The following is a 17,729-nucleotide window of genomic DNA, read 5'->3' as shown; positions in this document are numbered from 1 at the left end:
CGCAGTGCCTGAGGCATATTTTGCTTTATAATTAAAGATGTGACGAGTAGTTAGCTCTATTGGAGTTGGAGGGGAGGGTGGACGCCGTAGGCGTCAGGGGGCAAAGCCCCCCCCCCCCCAGTAACATATAAAGGTATTTTCTTCCGCAATTTCGATTTTTTTTTTTCATATGTTTTGCATTAAAAAAATATTTTTTTCGTTTGGGGGTCGCACGAGCCCCCTTCAAGCGTACGTTTCTGATCCCACAAATATGCGTTAGGAGGGGGGGCAGTGCTGACAGGGAGGGGGCCAAAAATGGGTAAAAATTTGCTGACGTAATACTTGAACGGCCCCTTATGTCAATATGCTTAATTCATGTTTCTATCAATAACTAAAATGAAATATACGGTCAAATGAGAGTTAATCAGGTGAAGTTATTTGTTTGAAGCTAAGTATGAAACGCATAGATTGGTAAAACATCTTTAATATAGATGTATATATATTTTTTAAATATTGAAGTATTCGTTTGCACTAACAACTCATTCATAGAAAATCATGTTCTGATAATATTTTTTAAGACTGAGGAGTTTAAAATACAGAACTACAATAAGTTGCAAGGCAGTTAATTATCTTTTAATCATAAATTATCAATAATTTAAAATTTAGTAGCTCCAAAAATAATTTGCAATTCATTGTTTCAACGAAGTCATTTGAAAGCAATGGAATGTGTAGTAATAATAAAAATCATGTAATGAATTGATCTTTAAGTGGCACTCAATATTAAAAATAGTATTCAGTAGGGCCCTCGGTTGAGGGGCTCAACCAGTGTGCCGTCCACCTTAATTTAGAACGATTTTTAAATTTCATTTCCGTTAATACGAGACCCACTTCTATGCAACTGGGGGCCCCCAGATACTCGTTCCTGCAAGTATCGAAAAGCACGGGCCCTTGGAAAGATTTCAAGTGTGTGGGTGGGGGGGGGGGGTCGATGAGCTCAGACAAAATATTACTATTATTATATACTGAATCTTCTGAAAAAAGTCCACAGAATATATGAAAAATGTCGCGTCCTCATACGTTTACAAAACAACTAAACTATCTAGCGATATAAGAGTAAAAAAAATTTTCAAAGCATGAGTGGCAAAAATTTAAGGCGAGAAAAAAAATCCCGCGGGAAAAAGTTTGTTTACAATCAGTTGTAAACATGAAATCGCTGTCACCACCACTGCGGAAAAACGATGGTTAAATAATTAGTAGTAGTTGTAGGCTTCAAACGGCATCCCAATTGGTTAGAGATCCGTTACTCTCGAAACCAAAAATTTTCTCCCCTTCTATTTCACGTCACGTGATCTTAAGGACCGGTAGTTAAAGCGGGCCTTAACTTCGGTCCTCCGATCGGTAGTTCATTCGGACTAGTAGTTACTAAGGACTGCACAGATAGTTTACCCTAGGGTACACTATCTCTGGTTTAAAGAGTTTAAACCACATGAGTGACCAAGTGGTTGACCATCACACTATCATTCATATGTTCACTCATACGGTAATAGGGCAATCAAACTGTCACAGGGTAAATGTACAACTCACTTGGTCACTGATAGGGCCACTCAATTGACGACTCTTATGGTGAATCACTGGGACGCTCATATGGTCTGGGCAGGCGAATTTTCAGTGGCAAAATGTACCAGAAACGAAGCATGCTAGGGGCAAGATGTCGGGCAGAAAATTTCCGTAAACCGCAAAATTCGTATGACACATTTCTGCGACCAAAAGACAAAATTTTGGTACGATTCATGTTTTTTTAGGAATTGAAAAATTCAATTTTTATCATTTCAATTCCCCTGAAGTCAAAATTTTGTAATTTTTTTTTCCATCTCGCACCCTCAAAAAAAAGCTCTCCTGCACCCTCGGTTGGGAACTACTGACATATCATATACTTATAGAAGGGTATATTTTCTTTCGATATTTAAATTTTTCAGAATATTTAATTTTTTTTTCTAATTTTTCGGTCGGCGGGGGAGGGCACCCCCCCCCCCCTTCAGCACCCTCCACTTGCCTACGCCTCTGCGCTCAGCATTAGTCTTTCATTACTCGCCGTTGACAATATTTCGGCGGTAATTGATGTTTTTCGCTAATGGTTGGCAACTTGTGACAATTGATGGTGATCCGTATTTTTAGGAACTCGATTTCCTTTATTTTTTATTCAATGATATATGGCCAGCGTAGTTGTCATGGACTATCCGTCTGAAATAGCAATAAATTCAATTTTAGTGAACTTGAATATACTTGAGGAAAAAATAAAATGAAATAATTTTTCGGAATGTAAAAAAAACGATGAAATGAAAGGCTGCAATAAAAACACAAAAACTACTTTATTTCGGTTTCAAAATATTTTCTTATGGTAATGAATCATGAGTAGTGGTTTTGAGCTATCAAATGATAATGATGAGATGTAATTATATGATAATGATTAAGTACATGGTGTCCCATAAATTCATGAATAGTTTGAAATGTCAAAAATTGAAGGGCGGTTGGCGAGAGAAAGTTATGTTTACTATGGTGGATTTTTTTTGGTACAGAAAAAAAATGTTAATTTTTTTTTGTCGATAGAGGGAACTATACGAAAGCAAATCACTGGAAATATGCAAACCGGAATCCCATAAAATGCAGATTGTACAGTTAACAGCTCATTTCTGAATTTTCCTGTTACTGGCGCTTACATAAGGATGTTGCCATCGCTGAATAAAGCACGATTGGTGAAGTTGGTTTGCCTCAACCGCAAATCGTCAGCTGAAGCTTTGCAAATGTTTCAGATACAGAAGAAATTAAAGAAAGGTTCAGATACAATAAATCCTGTTGGACTTACGTAAAGCGCCGCCTGTCGACAAAAATTTGAACTAATTTTTTTTTTCTGTACCAAAAAAAAACCACCTTCGTGAAAATAACTTTTCTGCAAACACCAAAGAATCGTTGTATATCAATATTTTATATAATCGAGAGTTATACTAATTCTTTATGAATTTTTAAACTATTTATGAATTTATGGGACACTCTGCATATTATTAAAAGGGTAGCTACTCGTACGACTCAAAATTTCATTGGCCAAAATTTTTACATTTTCTGAAACACGTTTAAGGTTTTGTGAAAAAAATGCCGAAAGTATACCATAAATAAAAATTATTTACATTGGTAATACTGGCTATCGAAACAGAACTTCGATTGAAATGAGCTACAATGAGTGTATTTCAATCCCACGCGTCAGTAGTTATTGAGCGTTTGGGCTCCCTTACACCTAAGAATCATTCACTTAATCTAGCTTACATTTATTTCCCCGCGGCTCCCTTGGCCTAATGGCATACAGGGTGATTACTTATAATTCCCCCTTGCCGCATTTTACTGGCGAACCGTTGAATCTAGAGGCATACTTCCAGCTAGAAAAAGTATCCGAATAACATAGAATTCAGATACATTATTCATGTGGCAAGGGATGTGGATTAAGGTCGGTTGAGGGCCCGGGGGCAGAAGAAAATACTGGGGCCTCATAGACTTGAAAAAAGTGTAATTTTGGGGATTTTTCGGGACCCATCAGAAGTCGGGGGCCGTTGAATCCGCCTCTCGTTCATCGTTGTCAAAATAAAATTAAAAATAACTTTTTATACGGACACCCTGTCCTCAAAACTCAAGTGAGACCCAGGAGGACTAAGGTCGAGTAGGGTTCCAAGTGAATATGAACAGCAGTTGAACATGGGGGCCCTTGGGGATTGGCGAAAGCCGTTCCGAAGCTCGGCATTCAGTAGTCAATCTGCCCCGCTTCGACCGAAGAGGGAAAGGGATTAATATTCCCCTACCGGAACACGCAGAGGGTAGGCCTCCACGCCCGCGGTGCGATAACCCAAACAAACTCGCTGACGTTGCCGGGAACTCCAGGAAGAGTTGTCCTCAAAAACACCCAATTAGAAAATAGTTGTCCTGTCTCTCCTAAGGCCAACAAAAAAAATTTGGGGATTAAAATTGGGGTTTTCTATGTGCAATATTCGCAGAGATATTTGAATTCCAAAATCGGAGGAAAGATCTGAAAGGAACGGCAAAAACTAATGGATAACTCTTCTCTCCCTCGTTATGCCGTTCTTTCCCCACCTTCCCTCAGACTTTTGAACTCAAATATCTCTGCGAATATCCCACTTAGAAACGAGGAATTTTTTTCGTTGGCATCAGGAGAGACAGGACAACAACTTTCTAATTGAGTTTTTGAGGACATGGTGTCCTCATAAAACGTTAATTTTCTTATTGAAATAACTGTACAACCCCTTGCAACACAAATGATGTATCTGAGTTCTACACGTTATTTGGATATTTTTCTAATTGGAAGTATGCCTCCAGAGTCAATGGTTCGCCAGTAAAATACGACAAGGGGCATAACGATGATATACTCGCACTTCCTTTACTCCATCCCTCTTTTAACCAAAATTTCCTTGTCCTAGTGGCCATTACCCCTTTATTCTAGTAACCATTTATCACAGATTGTCTACGTATAGCTCTAATACACATATAAGCTCGGGTTCCTTTACCTATAGCCATCATTTACACAAGGTACAATGACATCTGGTTTCCTTCTCTAGCGCTCATTCAACCGCGGGACCTTGCCATGGACGTCGGCAAAGTCACGTTGAACTTTCCTTTTTCGGCATTTCTTATAATGTTGAGCTCATCACGCATAGTGAGAGTTTATTAGTAAATTGACTGCAAAGTGGAGTCTCCACTAAGACTACTCGATAAGGCTGTCAGTGCTTGGTATGTGAATTGAAGTTGAATCCCATGATCTTATGCAAATAAATTTTGGCATCGGATCTTCTGTATGCATAGTTTTTGCACCTGTAAATATAGATAAGTAATATACAGTAAAACAGGGAACTGGAATGGAGTCTCATGGAGATTGACCTAAAGCTTTGCTTCAGACTTATCCATGTCTTTACTTAAGTCTACGGTTGCAGAGATATCTGCTGTGCAAACAATTTGTTACGCATGTGTAGTGAACAGCGTGTACAGAAAGTTCCTACTCTGGCACTTTGCTAAACCGTTGGCCATAGCTAAAAATTTTTAAGAAAATAATTTAAATACCCTAAATATTCGTATTATGTCAATTCTACGTAATTAAATTTTTTTCATAAAATTGCAAAAATGGAAACTTTATCTTTCCCTATCCAGAAAATGTTTGTATTTTCAGATATATATAAAACATACCATGTACACACACGTTTCATTGCTGAACACCAAGTACCAACCGAGGTGTTCAATTTTAAAGTTTGAGAGAGGATGCGGGGGTGGGGGTCGTCTTTCACAAATTTAAGATCAAAATAGAGTTTAATGTGTATCTAGTCAAGTAATGGAATATCGATTTTACACAAGCCTGATGTTACGGGGGTTGGTGCATGCGCAAATTTTCTAAAAAACACATTTTCGAATTTTTCAATTTCCAAATACTTTGAAATTCGGTGCGTTAATGGGTTCAAGTTTTCACCCGGACTAGAAGTATTTTGAACATATTTTAATATAAACTGCTGGCAGGGATTATACAAGGTGATTCAGAAAAGATGGGAAAAACTTTAAGAGGTGATAGTAGACACCAATACAAACAATTCTGTGGTGTTTGGTCAGAACATATTCCCAAGAAATGGCTTTTTCATCTAAAAGTAAGTCTTGCTAATTGTAACTAATTAGAAGTGAAATAAATGCACAAATATGTGCGTACGGCTAAACGACATGCTGATGTATGATATTTTCATTTGTATTTATGTGTATGCTTCATTTTTGATTTTTAAATGACAATGAAAATGCTTATATCTCAAAAATGTGCTTTTGTAGTTGTCATGTTCTCACCAAACACCACAGAATTGTCATCAAAGAATGCATGGTCTAACATGAAATTTGCGGAGCGACGGTCCACAAACGTCAAAACGGCATTCCTGTTGAAATTTATCTTGAGAAAAAGAACACCATGCATTCAAATCACACCCTCTATGGTTCACGGATAGCGTGCGGAACCTTTATCTTGAAAAGAAAAGAGCATTCAGAGAGTATAAAAGTGGACGAGGTGACCTATCATTGTTTACTGATAAAAGAAGACTGTTGAAGAAAGCGATAAGGGATAGTAAAAAGCAAGTTGAATCTAGGTTGGCAGATAACATTGGCTCTGACCCAAAATCATTTTTTCGATACGTCAATAATGGATGTAAGGGGACAGTTGGCCCCCCTCTCGATAGGAGGCTCAAAAGTAGAGAGCAATGTAGGCATGTGTAGTGCTTTCAATGACTTTTTCGCGTCGGTTTTTAATGGAGATAATGATATTCGATATACGGGTGTTGCATGGGGTAATAAAACGCTCAACGATATTCAAGTGGAAGACGTGGAGGTCCTAAATCTTCTAAGAAATGTATGTGCAAGCAAAGCACCAGGACCAGATGATATCTATCCCAGGGTTCTCAGGGAAGGTGCTAATGAATTGTTGGGGCCAGTCGCACAGATATACAGGAGTAGTGTTGCTGAGGGTATCGTCCCGAGAGATTGGAAACTGGCTAACGTTGTTCCGATATTTAAGAAGGGTAGTAGAGAAGTGGTGTCTAATTATCGTCCAGTGAGTTTGACGAGCTCCCTCTCGAAAATTTTGGAAATTATCATCAAAAGGCAGTTTGTGAAGTGGATAGACGAGAATAATGTATTGTCGGATAATCAGCATGGGTTCAGGAAGGGGAAGTCATGTGTAACTAACCTCCTTTGCTTCTATGATTACGTGACTAAGGCTTTGGGTAAGAGCAAAAATGTCGACGTTGTTTACCTTGATTTCCAGAAGGCATTCGATCGGGTCCAACATGGCAAACTCTTGAAGGGTTTACACGAGATTGGAATAGGGGGCAACTTGCTGAATTGGATAGAATCGTGGTTAAGAGATAGGTCGCAACGAGTTATGGTGAACGGGGAATTCTCTGGTTGGACAGACGTCACAAGTGGAGTTCCTCAAGGAAGTGTCCTTGGCCCCATACTTTTTTCACTTTTTATCGACAAACTCGATCAGGGTATCGATGGAATTACTAGCAAATTCGCAGATGATGTGAAGCTAATGGGGGTAATCGGAAATGAAAGCGATAGGGAGTTGCTCCAGACCAACTTAAACAAGATTGCAGCATGGGCAAATGAATGGAGCATGACGTTTAGCGTAGATAAGTGCATGGTCGCTCATTTTGGTTCGAACAACCCACGGTTCTCTTACGAGTTGAATGGTGTCACTATCCCGGATGCAACTAGAGTCACCGATTTGGGAATTCTCATTGACGAGCGACTTAAGTTTTCTGAACATTGTTCAGCGGTTGTCAAAAAATCGAATAGAATGCTTGGTCTCATTTTCAAAAAGGTCTCTTCGCGTTCTCCTAAAGTCATTCTTCCGCTTTTTCGAGGCTTAGTTCGTCCTGGACTGGAGTATGCTGTAAGGTTTTGGAGACCATACCTACAGAGGGACATAGACTTGGTTGAAGGGGTGCAGAGAAGAGCTACGCGTGTCCTTATTGGCACACAGGGCTTGAGTTATGAAGAAAGACTTCATTTTTTGAATATGTTTACATTGGATGAACGCAGGTGTCGAGGAGATATGATCGAAGTGTTCAAAATTTTCAATGGGATGGATAGGATGGACCATGAACTTTTAGTACACCGCCAATCGACTGCTTTTACAAGGGGACACCAGTATTGATTGGTGAGGGACAATGCAAGGTTATGGTGTCGCAGGGAATTTTTCTCCAATAGGGTTGTTAATAAATGGAATAGCTTACCCCCGGAGGTAGTAAATTGTAACACAATTGACACGTTTAAAAAGAAATACGATAAACATGTTGGGGTAAATCGAGAAGCTATCCATTCTTAGAATAAGACAACCATAAGTATTCTTTATGGGCATTGTATAATATTTTATCATGTGTATATATTGTTTGTAATTTGTGTTAATTGCATTTTTAATTGGGTTGCTGTATTTTTGAAACATATGACAACCATATTTTTATGGGCATCTTTTTATCAGCCACCTCGTTGGGCATTTTGCCTGTTGTGGCGTTGTATTTGTATTTGTATAAATGTCACCTGGGGAAGAATAAACCCTATGCAAATCTGGGTTGCAATGAATAAAAGGCGTGGACGACAGCTCTGTGAAGTTATTGCAGCTTGCAACCATTCTAACAGTTGTAACGTCCGGGATAATGGCACACTTTAGTAATGCTGAAAAAGCAGGCATGCAATTCATCTACGGAGCTGCGAACGGAAGTACCGCAGAGGCAGCGCGAATGTACGGTGAGCGTTTTCCCCACAGGCGGTTTGTCCAATCCGAAAAAATTTTCGCGCTTGCATCGGCAGCTGTGCGAAACGGGATCTTTTCTTGCTTCCCGGTCTGATGCACTGTGACGCAGATTTGCATACGGTTTCTTCTTCTTCCCCAGGTTGCATTTGCATGCACGGTGTTCTTTTTCTCCCGATAAATTTCAACACGAATGCCGTTTTAGCGTTTGCGGAGCGGCCGTTTCATATTAGACCATGCATTCATTTTTTGATGACAACTGTTAGTATTGGTGTGTACTATCACCTCTTAAAGTTTTCCCCATCTTTTCTGAATCACCCTGTACATGCTGATCCTTTCTATTAAAATACTTTTTTCGCAAAACTGAGTTTTTCATTAGAAAAGGAAATTTTTTTCAAACATCGCTTGTCCAAATGTCTTGAAATTTGTGTCTCTCTCAACACTGAGGTGTTACATACTTTAAGGAGAGGATTTCTTATTTTAAAATTATTTACAGAAATTTTATGGCTCAAAGTATGAGTAAGTTTCAGTTCTGAAAAAGTTGCATTTTGTTGAAGTTAAAATTCGAGAAAAAAATAACCAACAATTAAAATCCTAAATGTTCTGTGGTTAAATTGTATAAAAATATCTATAATGTTAGAGAAAAAAATTGAATGCATAAAGGGATTCGTTATGCACCAACTAATTGTGTGTTTAATAAAACATTGTTATTATTATCATTGTCATTTTTTAATTCAAACTAAAATGACCTATTAAGTAATTTACATGCGATAATTATTTATAATCATTATATTTATATTTATAATAATTTTCTACTTATTCTACTTTCCATATTGTGGTAGAGAAAGGGTTGATACATTGATTGATAATTGATTTTCAATTGTTTCTGAAAGGAATTTCATCAATACAATCTACATACAGGGTGCATAGCGAACCGGGTATGCCATTTCACTGGCGAACCGTTGTGATCCTAGAGTTATAGTTCCGATTAGAAAAAGTTTCCAAATAACGTGCAGAACTCGTATGTCATTCATGTTTCAAGGAGTATAGTCCTTTAAAATAAGAAATAAACTTTTTATACAGTCCCCATGTACCCCAAAACACTATAAGAAAGTTTTTGCTCTTCATCTCCTGATTTTAACGAAAAAATTCAATGTTTTTAATTGTAATATTCACTGAGATATTCGAAAAACGGAGGAAAAATTCGGGAAAGAACAACGTTAAATGCGTGTAAAACGGTTTTTTCGCATTTAGAGCTGTTCTTCCCCAAATTTCCCGTTTTCCGAATATCTCTGAATATTGCACTTAGAAACATGGAATTTTTTGTTGTTGTTAGCATCAGGAGAGACAGGGCAACAACTTTCTAATTGGAAGTTGGAGGACAGTATAAAAATTTAGATTTTTTCATTTTGTTACACACCATATTTTTACTCTCAAAACTGGTAAAGGGTAATTTTTGTTGAGCATTTTTCAAATTGGAATCATACCTCTACGACGGATGGATGAAAAGATAAAAGACCGTGCTAGCACTTACCGGACACCCTGTATATTTCTTGAGTTTGTTCTTTTAATTTGTTTTCTTTTTCTATTTATAATTTGATTTATTTATTTTTCTTTTTTCTTTTTTGTCATTGGAAATGCGGTCCTTGCAAGAGCTTTCACACATGCAATGGTAAATAAATATAATAAGAACTACAGCGGTTAAAAAATAGTACCTTTGTTATTAATTTATTGATTTTTATTGAATTATCACCATTTTTTTAAATTAAATTATCATTTTTTAATTAAATTATCACTGATTTTTATTGAAAATTATCACCGATTTTTATTGAAAATTATCACCGATTTTTATTGAAAATTATCACCGATTTTTATTGAATTATCACCGATTTTTATTGAATTATCACCGATTTTTATTGAATTATCACCGATTTTTATTGAATTATCACCGATTTTTATTGAAAATTATCACCAATTTTTTACCGAATTATCACGTATTTCTACTAACTTTTATTGGTTTTCTGCTGATTTTTATTTATGTATTACTATCTTCGGAAGCGCCCGAGTTCCCAAAGAACAATGCGCTTTTTGTAATAGAGCCTGTGCTTCTCGGATAATTTTTGGATTTTAAGAAAAATATCGGGAAAATGAATAATAATTGAAATGTTGACATGGAGAATCATGTAAATCACGAAAAATAAAAAATTATTGTTTTTTTGCAAATAAGATAGTACGAACCCATGAAAGTGGCATAGTGAAGCAAGTAAATCGCTAAAAGAAATAATTCAGTTACTGCAGCTCTCAAAAAATTGCATTAACAATGAGTGTCTATGGCTTGTTTCTGTGAAGTTTGATTTTTGTGACTTATATGCTTTCCCATGTCAAAGCTACAATCATTATTATTTTACCTGAAACGAACTTTATTGTATGACCAACCAATTCATCAGTAAATTGTCCTTTGACCTCGCTTAGAGTCAGGACATCGTTTCTGTGGAAGCATACACGATTCTTGAAAGAAAGAAAGAAAATAAATTAGTTAAAATGAATTTCCTCACAATGTCTAAACATTAATTGCCCGGAAAGGAAGCGGGTATGATTAAACATAAGAAATAACTTACAAGTCTGTATGGGAATTATATAAGATGTTTGTCCTATTTTTAACCACTTCAGAATGGGTCCAAGCGGTTGTGAATGATAATAGAAAGATATTGAATGTGGATTTGAGTATTGAAATGTGTTCTGTCGTTCCGAGGAATGAAAAGGTGTGATGAATGAACTAATGAGGTCTTCCATTAAATGGCAGCAACATTCTCTGTTGACAGGTAACATCAGTCTCGCGAGTCTTCCCACTAATAGGTAGCCTTCTTCAGTAGCTCGTTCGTGCCACTCCGATTACTTGGATTGATCACTTCATGCTCATAACATGTAAAACAGCATGCAATAGTAGCCTGTGCTGCAAAAAATAATAATTTAATGAATAAATATTTTATTAATCAAGATTAAATAGATTACAATAAGAAAACACAATTACAAGTAAATAAAAAAATATAAATTTCGAATTTTAAAAAGTACACAAAAAAAATAGGGAAATTCGACTTACTGTGATCACCATACTATAAAACGTGCAAGTTTCTTCTCTCAAGTGCCATTCCACGAGTGCTCTCTATGCATACTGTATGTCCTTTTTGGCATTGATGAATATTATATATTCAGTTGTCAGGTGGCTACTGCTTATACCTTTGACGTACGCCGATACAAGGAGGAACTATACTGATCGCCTCTTGTTGGATTTGATCTGTATGTTACCATACAGGCGGAAGCAATTTTCAGATTTTTTGAATGTGTCAACTGATTTCACTTCTGAAAATGTCTTCCGCTAATGCAAACAACAGGGGCGAAGAATATCCATGTCCAACCTATCAGAGACATGATAAAAAATGAAAAATCTCGTAAATAAATAATCCCATTACGCATAGAGGAAAATACATTTGACAAAGATATCCTCTTCCATACGGCACAAAAAATAAAATTAACTATCTCTATGCAAAAACAAACAAAGCAAAAAAATACCCATGTACAACACTAAAAATTAACTTCATTATTACATAAAATGGTCAAATTCCAGAGAGTCGATTTCTTGCGATATACAGGGCTCATAGCATACAGCGCGTATGACATTTTACTGTAAAATGGGAGTAAAACGATTTACCCGCGTTTAAATCTTTTTTTCAACTTTCCTCTGTTTTTCGAATTCGAATATTTCTGCGAATATTACACTTGGAAACGTGGAATTGTTTTTATGTGGCATCAGGAAAGACAGGGCAACAGCTTCCTAATTGGGTTTTGGGGCTGTATAAAAAGTTATTTTTTTATCTTTTAATAACTATACAACCCCTTGTAACATGAATGGCATGTACGAGTACTACACATTTGGAAACTTTTTCTAATTAGAAGTATGCCTCCAGCATCAACGGTTCCCAATAAAATGCCATACCTCTGTTTGCTATTCTCCCTATCCAATATTTACATAATTATTGTCATTTAAGAAACTGTGTACCCTTCTTTGCTCCGGATGCACACACATACAGTCGGCCCCACTTAATCGGAAAAATGAACGATTCCAGCACACAATATCCGATTATGCGGGAATAATTCAATTGTCATTTTACAATGTTAGTATGTATAGTTTGCATACTAAAAAATGGTAAAGGATCAATATCAATAAAGCTTCTAGAATACATCAGATCTTAAAAATCTAGTGTAAATTATATTTAATTACAATGATCATTGATCTTGTAATTCCATATATTTTTTATTTCATTTTTGATGTCTAATTTACTCGATCATTTATTGTGTCATTGATCACAATGCCGAAGATTTTTACGTTTCATTAGGAAAGTTAGCGCCCTCTATTGGCTCAACAGATAACAGAAATAAAATGGCTCAATGTACGTATTAAAGACAACTTGAATACTTGGAAGTATTCAGAACATATTTTCTATTAATGCCAAATGTTTCATTCAATAAAAATATTATGTGCGTATTGGTTGATGTGTAAAGCGTAATGTTTGATTTAATTCGTCTTTATAATATGAGATTTTTCCAACAACTCTAACATTATATAGGAGGAATTTTGGTGATAAAGGATTTTATCCGTTTAAGCAGGGTATCCGTCATCCGATTAAGCGGTGCCGACTGCCGACTTTATGTGTACCTCATTTTCAACGGTTTTAAATTATTTTTAATCTGTCTTAACTTGAAAAATAATCATTAAAAAACATTTAAAACCGTTATAAATGAGGTGCACCTATGTTTACCTCTGGGACGAAGAAGATACTGTAATATATCTCAATCAAGGGCGTAGCGAGGGGGGGGGGCCAGACCCCCAAGTCCCCCCCCCCCCGGAAATGTGAGAAAATGACCGAAAAAAGAATAGATAGGGTAAAAGATGGCCAAATCTATCTTTTTTATTATAACTTTGGTTTCCCCCCCCCCCCCGAAAGAAATTTCTGGCTACACCCCTGATCTCAATATATTTACATAAATGTTTTCATTTTCGAGCATCTTTATTTATTGCACGATTGGTTGTTTGCGTTTTTTGCAAATGTTGAAATTGAAAGTTCATAAATAATATTTGAATGGTTCATTGTTTGAAAAAGATTAGGCATTTTAGGACCAATTTAGCAGAACCTCTTTTTAAATTATGTTTTACTGATTTTTCGCCACTCGATAAATGTTCCTATATCTAGTTGATGTTCTATTATGTTTCACTGTTAACCCCCATGTATGATTTACTCTCTTACAAATTTTTTATAATTCTATAAATATAGGTGTGTGTTATTTTTAGTGTGTGACATTGTTCTATTTTTGTTAGAGTTGGTATTTGTTATTAATGATCTCATTTTATATATTATAAGTGTTATTTAATCCTAGTATGTTTGTATCATATGCTCCACTTCAGGCACAAATTCCACACACATATGCTATTATTGAATATATCCCCGAATAAAAAAAATGTCCTTAGGAAGTTTTATCAATCGTGTTTTTTGAGTTTATATAGGATTGCTGCATAGATTCGATTTTTTTTAACTCTTCTTTCACGTTGTGAATTCTATTTGAGATTAACAATTTAGGAATTATTATACAGGGTAAAGTCATAAACTTTTCCAATTTTTTTGACAATTTACAATGCAAATTCAATTGGTACAAACAGTGATTATGCATTTTTATGTGTACATCAGTTTCGTGGGTGATAGTTTTAGTTTTAAGCATATGTATTCAGTTTTCCGAGTATTTAGTCTTAACTTTTTTTTCATTGCAAAGACACGTTAAATATTGAACCAGAAAAAAATATATTTAACGTAAAACAATTCATATTAGTCCTTGTGAAACACATCCAAGAACTTGATTGGTTGAGAGAATTTTCATCTCTTGAAATTTTTCAACGCAACCTGCATAAATAATAAAGTGCATCATTTAAAAATAAATAAGTAAATAGACGTATCAGATGAAATTTCAATACTCGGATCAATGCATGGATTTTCAATATTAAACGCAATATGTCACCTGATGGAATTCTTCACAGCTGTTTCATAAGGGCCTAATGTTCAGAATCTCGGCAAACTTTATGACTAGGTCCAAGCTACAACCTCCTTTCCGATTCTCAGGATTCCTGACGCTGTTCAATGGTAAGTTGTGTCTGTAGGCTCTTTGTGTCCATCTTTTACCAAAGAGAGCTTGGGATGTTTCTAACTTGCTTTTGTTCTTTTGCTGTTCTGAGCACTATGTAAATAATAAATTTCATCAGTAATAATTAAAAATAAATGAGTAATTAGACATATTAGACTAAATTTTAATATCCGGATTAGTACATGGAATTTTCAGTACTAAGGAATATCTCACCTGATAGAATTCTTCACAGCAGAACTTCACAAGGGACTTCATATTCAAAATCTCGGTGAAATTTGTGACCACATCAAAGCTACACGGTCTTTCTGCTACCTTGGTTCTTGATGCAATTCAATGGTTAGTTATTTCTATAACCTCTTTCCATCCATGTTTGATCAGAGATAGCTCGTGATGTTGCTCGAGGATAGCTCTAGATCCTGACATCTCATCATTCCTGATAGTCTGCCAGCCGTTTTCTGAATTCTTGATGCCACACACACACACACACTCTATCTTTCTCACAGCCTCAATTATTTGAAATGTTTCAGTGGAATATATTTTCTAACAAAACGTAGAATTTGACACACGAATTTAAAGATGCGAATGCTTTTGCAATCGTGAACTACGGATGAAACTGGTTATTGTAGGCTGATGACATATGATACAGTGCAATACTAATACATCGAACATTGAAAAATCACATCACAATGCTAATACGAAAAAATATATCAGGTATATAATGTAAACAAAATAATATAATAAAGTATTGTATATATTTTTTGCGAAAATACGAAATGTGAACAAACATTCGTCAATATCTTCTAAAAATCATTTTCAAGTTAGAAATGTATAAGTAATAAAAATTAATTTTCTTATCATAATCTTAATATACTAATAATTTCACTACGGAGGATAATGGTCATTGGTGAGTGTCACAAAGAGTTCACTGTGTGGAGTTCACATTTCAGTATTTTGTTTTGCTAGCATAAAACTTGTAAAAAAAAAAATGCAAAAAAGATTCAAACGTCCAAAAATGTAAAATAATGTCCGGAAAAAAAAACCAAACAAACCGGACCCGTGACGTTGAATCCTTAAAATAGTTACACACCGGGTGTGTCATTAAAATTGTAAAAACTTTTGTCGTTAGCAGCAAAAATGATCGTATAAACAAAGCTTATTTGATGAAAAATAATGATCTAGATTGAAGGTCAGAGAGGGTTCATTTTGATACGTTAAACTATATCGTGTTTACTTTGATGGAAATGATTGCTATGACGATTTTTTGAAAGGATGAATATTTAGTGTGGTTGAGACTGGAATAAACGTGTGCAATACGTAAAAAACCCGTTTTCTAATTGATGTATGGTAATACGAGACAGATAATGAGTTTAGTAGTAGGAGGATGCAAATGAATTAAAAACTTAAATACAAGGTGCGTTCCACAAAAACTGAAGTAAATTATAAAAAAATCAAAAAATATGGGCACGGAAAAAAATAATTAACCACTTGACACAGTTTTGCTCGAGCACCGTTCGGGTGCTGCGAAACAAAATTGAGGAAAAATTATATTTTTTCGCTGTAATTAAAAATTATCATAAATTAATAAATTCAAAACATGTAGCAACAGTCTTGACTGCTGATTTAAATATATATAATCGATTCGAATACGAAATTGTTTATCAAAAATGTGCTTATTTTTTGACACAATATGGCAGAAAAAAGAAACTGCTAAGTGGTCGATTTTTTAATATATATATATATCTCAGCTGATATGCAATGATCCCATCGTTCAGTTTTCAAAGCAAGTGGGGAACGCTTTGCCTGGAAATTACTTCGGTGATCCTTGTGCAGCTGCAATAACGTCAGCATCTTCCAAGGACGGCTTAAACAAGGGTGCGGTGCCCTCGAGCGGCAAGTTGTAAGGGGCGCTTATGTTTAAGTCAGACAAAAAATTTCCACTAGTAAAAAATCACATATCACACTTTTGAGCCATTCCTTCACGGCGAAAATGAGAAAACTTGAGGAAACAGACAGGGCCTGGGACCATAATACCAGAAAAAAGAATGTATTCTATCACAAGTGGAGCAAGAATGCATTTTGCGGCCCCGCCCAGTAATTTTTTTTATTTTTTAGGTGGTCAAATGAAGGTAGGGGAAAAATTCGACTTCCTACTTGTGTAGCTCTGGAGAACTAGACATGAATTTGAAAATAAATTTCTTAATAAAGCTCCTCTGTACGAGAAGAGGCGTCAGAGCCGGGAGTTCAGTGGGGACAGGAATTTGAGGCACAGGTCTGAATACTCCTAGAAATGGTTCAGAAATCACAATTTTATACATGAAGCTTAAGACAAGTACCCACAGTTTCGAAATACTTTGGATGTCCCTATTTAATGGATAAGTGTAAGTAATAATCATACCCCCCCCCCCAAGGGCAGGGCTGACAGGGCTCCAGCCCAGGACGATTCTGCTTATTTTTCCTTTTTTCACGCTATAAATTTGCTGTATATGGGCGCATCTAAGGTGACTGGCGACTAGGGACCTTGCTGTAGATTGTGGAGGCTCGGTAATGATGGCTCATCAATAAGAGCTGTAATGTGGACCAAGCTATCTGGAATAATTGAGAACTTTAAAATAATCCTGAATCTAAATGCGGGACAGTGACTTCAAAAGTGGGACGTATGGTCCCTCACCTTTTCTTCGGTAAACAGTGGTGTTTAGCTTTGTACTGAAAAAAATCAGATCAGATTTATCATAGGGGTGAACTAGAATGAAGCCCTGTCAGCCTTCGTCACGTTTGGCTTTAAGAGTGGCCCATGGGACTCAGTACCTAGGCGGCAGATAAGATTAACGCTTTACACTCGAGAGGTGACTCTCGATCACAACTCGGTTTGACGCGATGATTCGAATGGTAACGATGTATATTTAGGTTTGGTTTGGGCAATATCGCTTCATGAGTATAATCAACAATACATGCGTATAAAACAACTGCCAATCTTTTATCATAAATATGTTTTTTAGATTTATTGATACATACATGGGTCTTCGCGTTAGTTCGAATTCGACAGTCGTGGAAATAGGAATATTATTTTCAAAGTTAGTCCTGCGGCTGTTTCACCCGATAAAAACCCAGGCGGCAGATAAGATTAACCCTTTGAACTCGAGAGGTGACTCTCGGTCACCACTTGCCCACAGAGCCCAATAAGCATGGAATACGATGAAGAAATCAGTTCAAATGAAGATGAGTTCGATTT

General features: G+C 36.2%; 1 long non-coding RNA gene across 1 annotated transcript; it reads right to left on the bottom strand.

The window, feature by feature from the left end:
- Positions 1 to 2,774: 2,774 nt before the first annotated feature.
- LOC149075639 (uncharacterized) lies at positions 2,775 to 17,528 on the bottom strand. The gene is made up of 6 exons (XR_016194013.1): positions 14,714 to 17,528; positions 14,378 to 14,593; positions 11,412 to 11,727; positions 10,930 to 11,264; positions 10,720 to 10,819; positions 2,775 to 4,848 (listed from the first exon to the last, which is right to left on the bottom strand). It is a non-coding gene; the product is annotated as an uncharacterized LOC149075639 (long non-coding RNA).
- Between the last annotated feature and the right edge of the window lie 201 nt (positions 17,529 to 17,729).

This window comes from Pholcus phalangioides, unplaced genomic scaffold (assembly GCF_987345545.1).
Source record: "Pholcus phalangioides strain wild (caught in Gottingen) unplaced genomic scaffold, Ppha-v1.0 ptg000015l_1, whole genome shotgun sequence".
Lineage (NCBI taxonomy): Eukaryota > Metazoa > Arthropoda > Arachnida > Araneae > Pholcidae > Pholcus > Pholcus phalangioides.
Note: the sequence above shows the minus strand (reverse complement) of the source record. Positions and strands in the feature narration are given on the sequence as shown.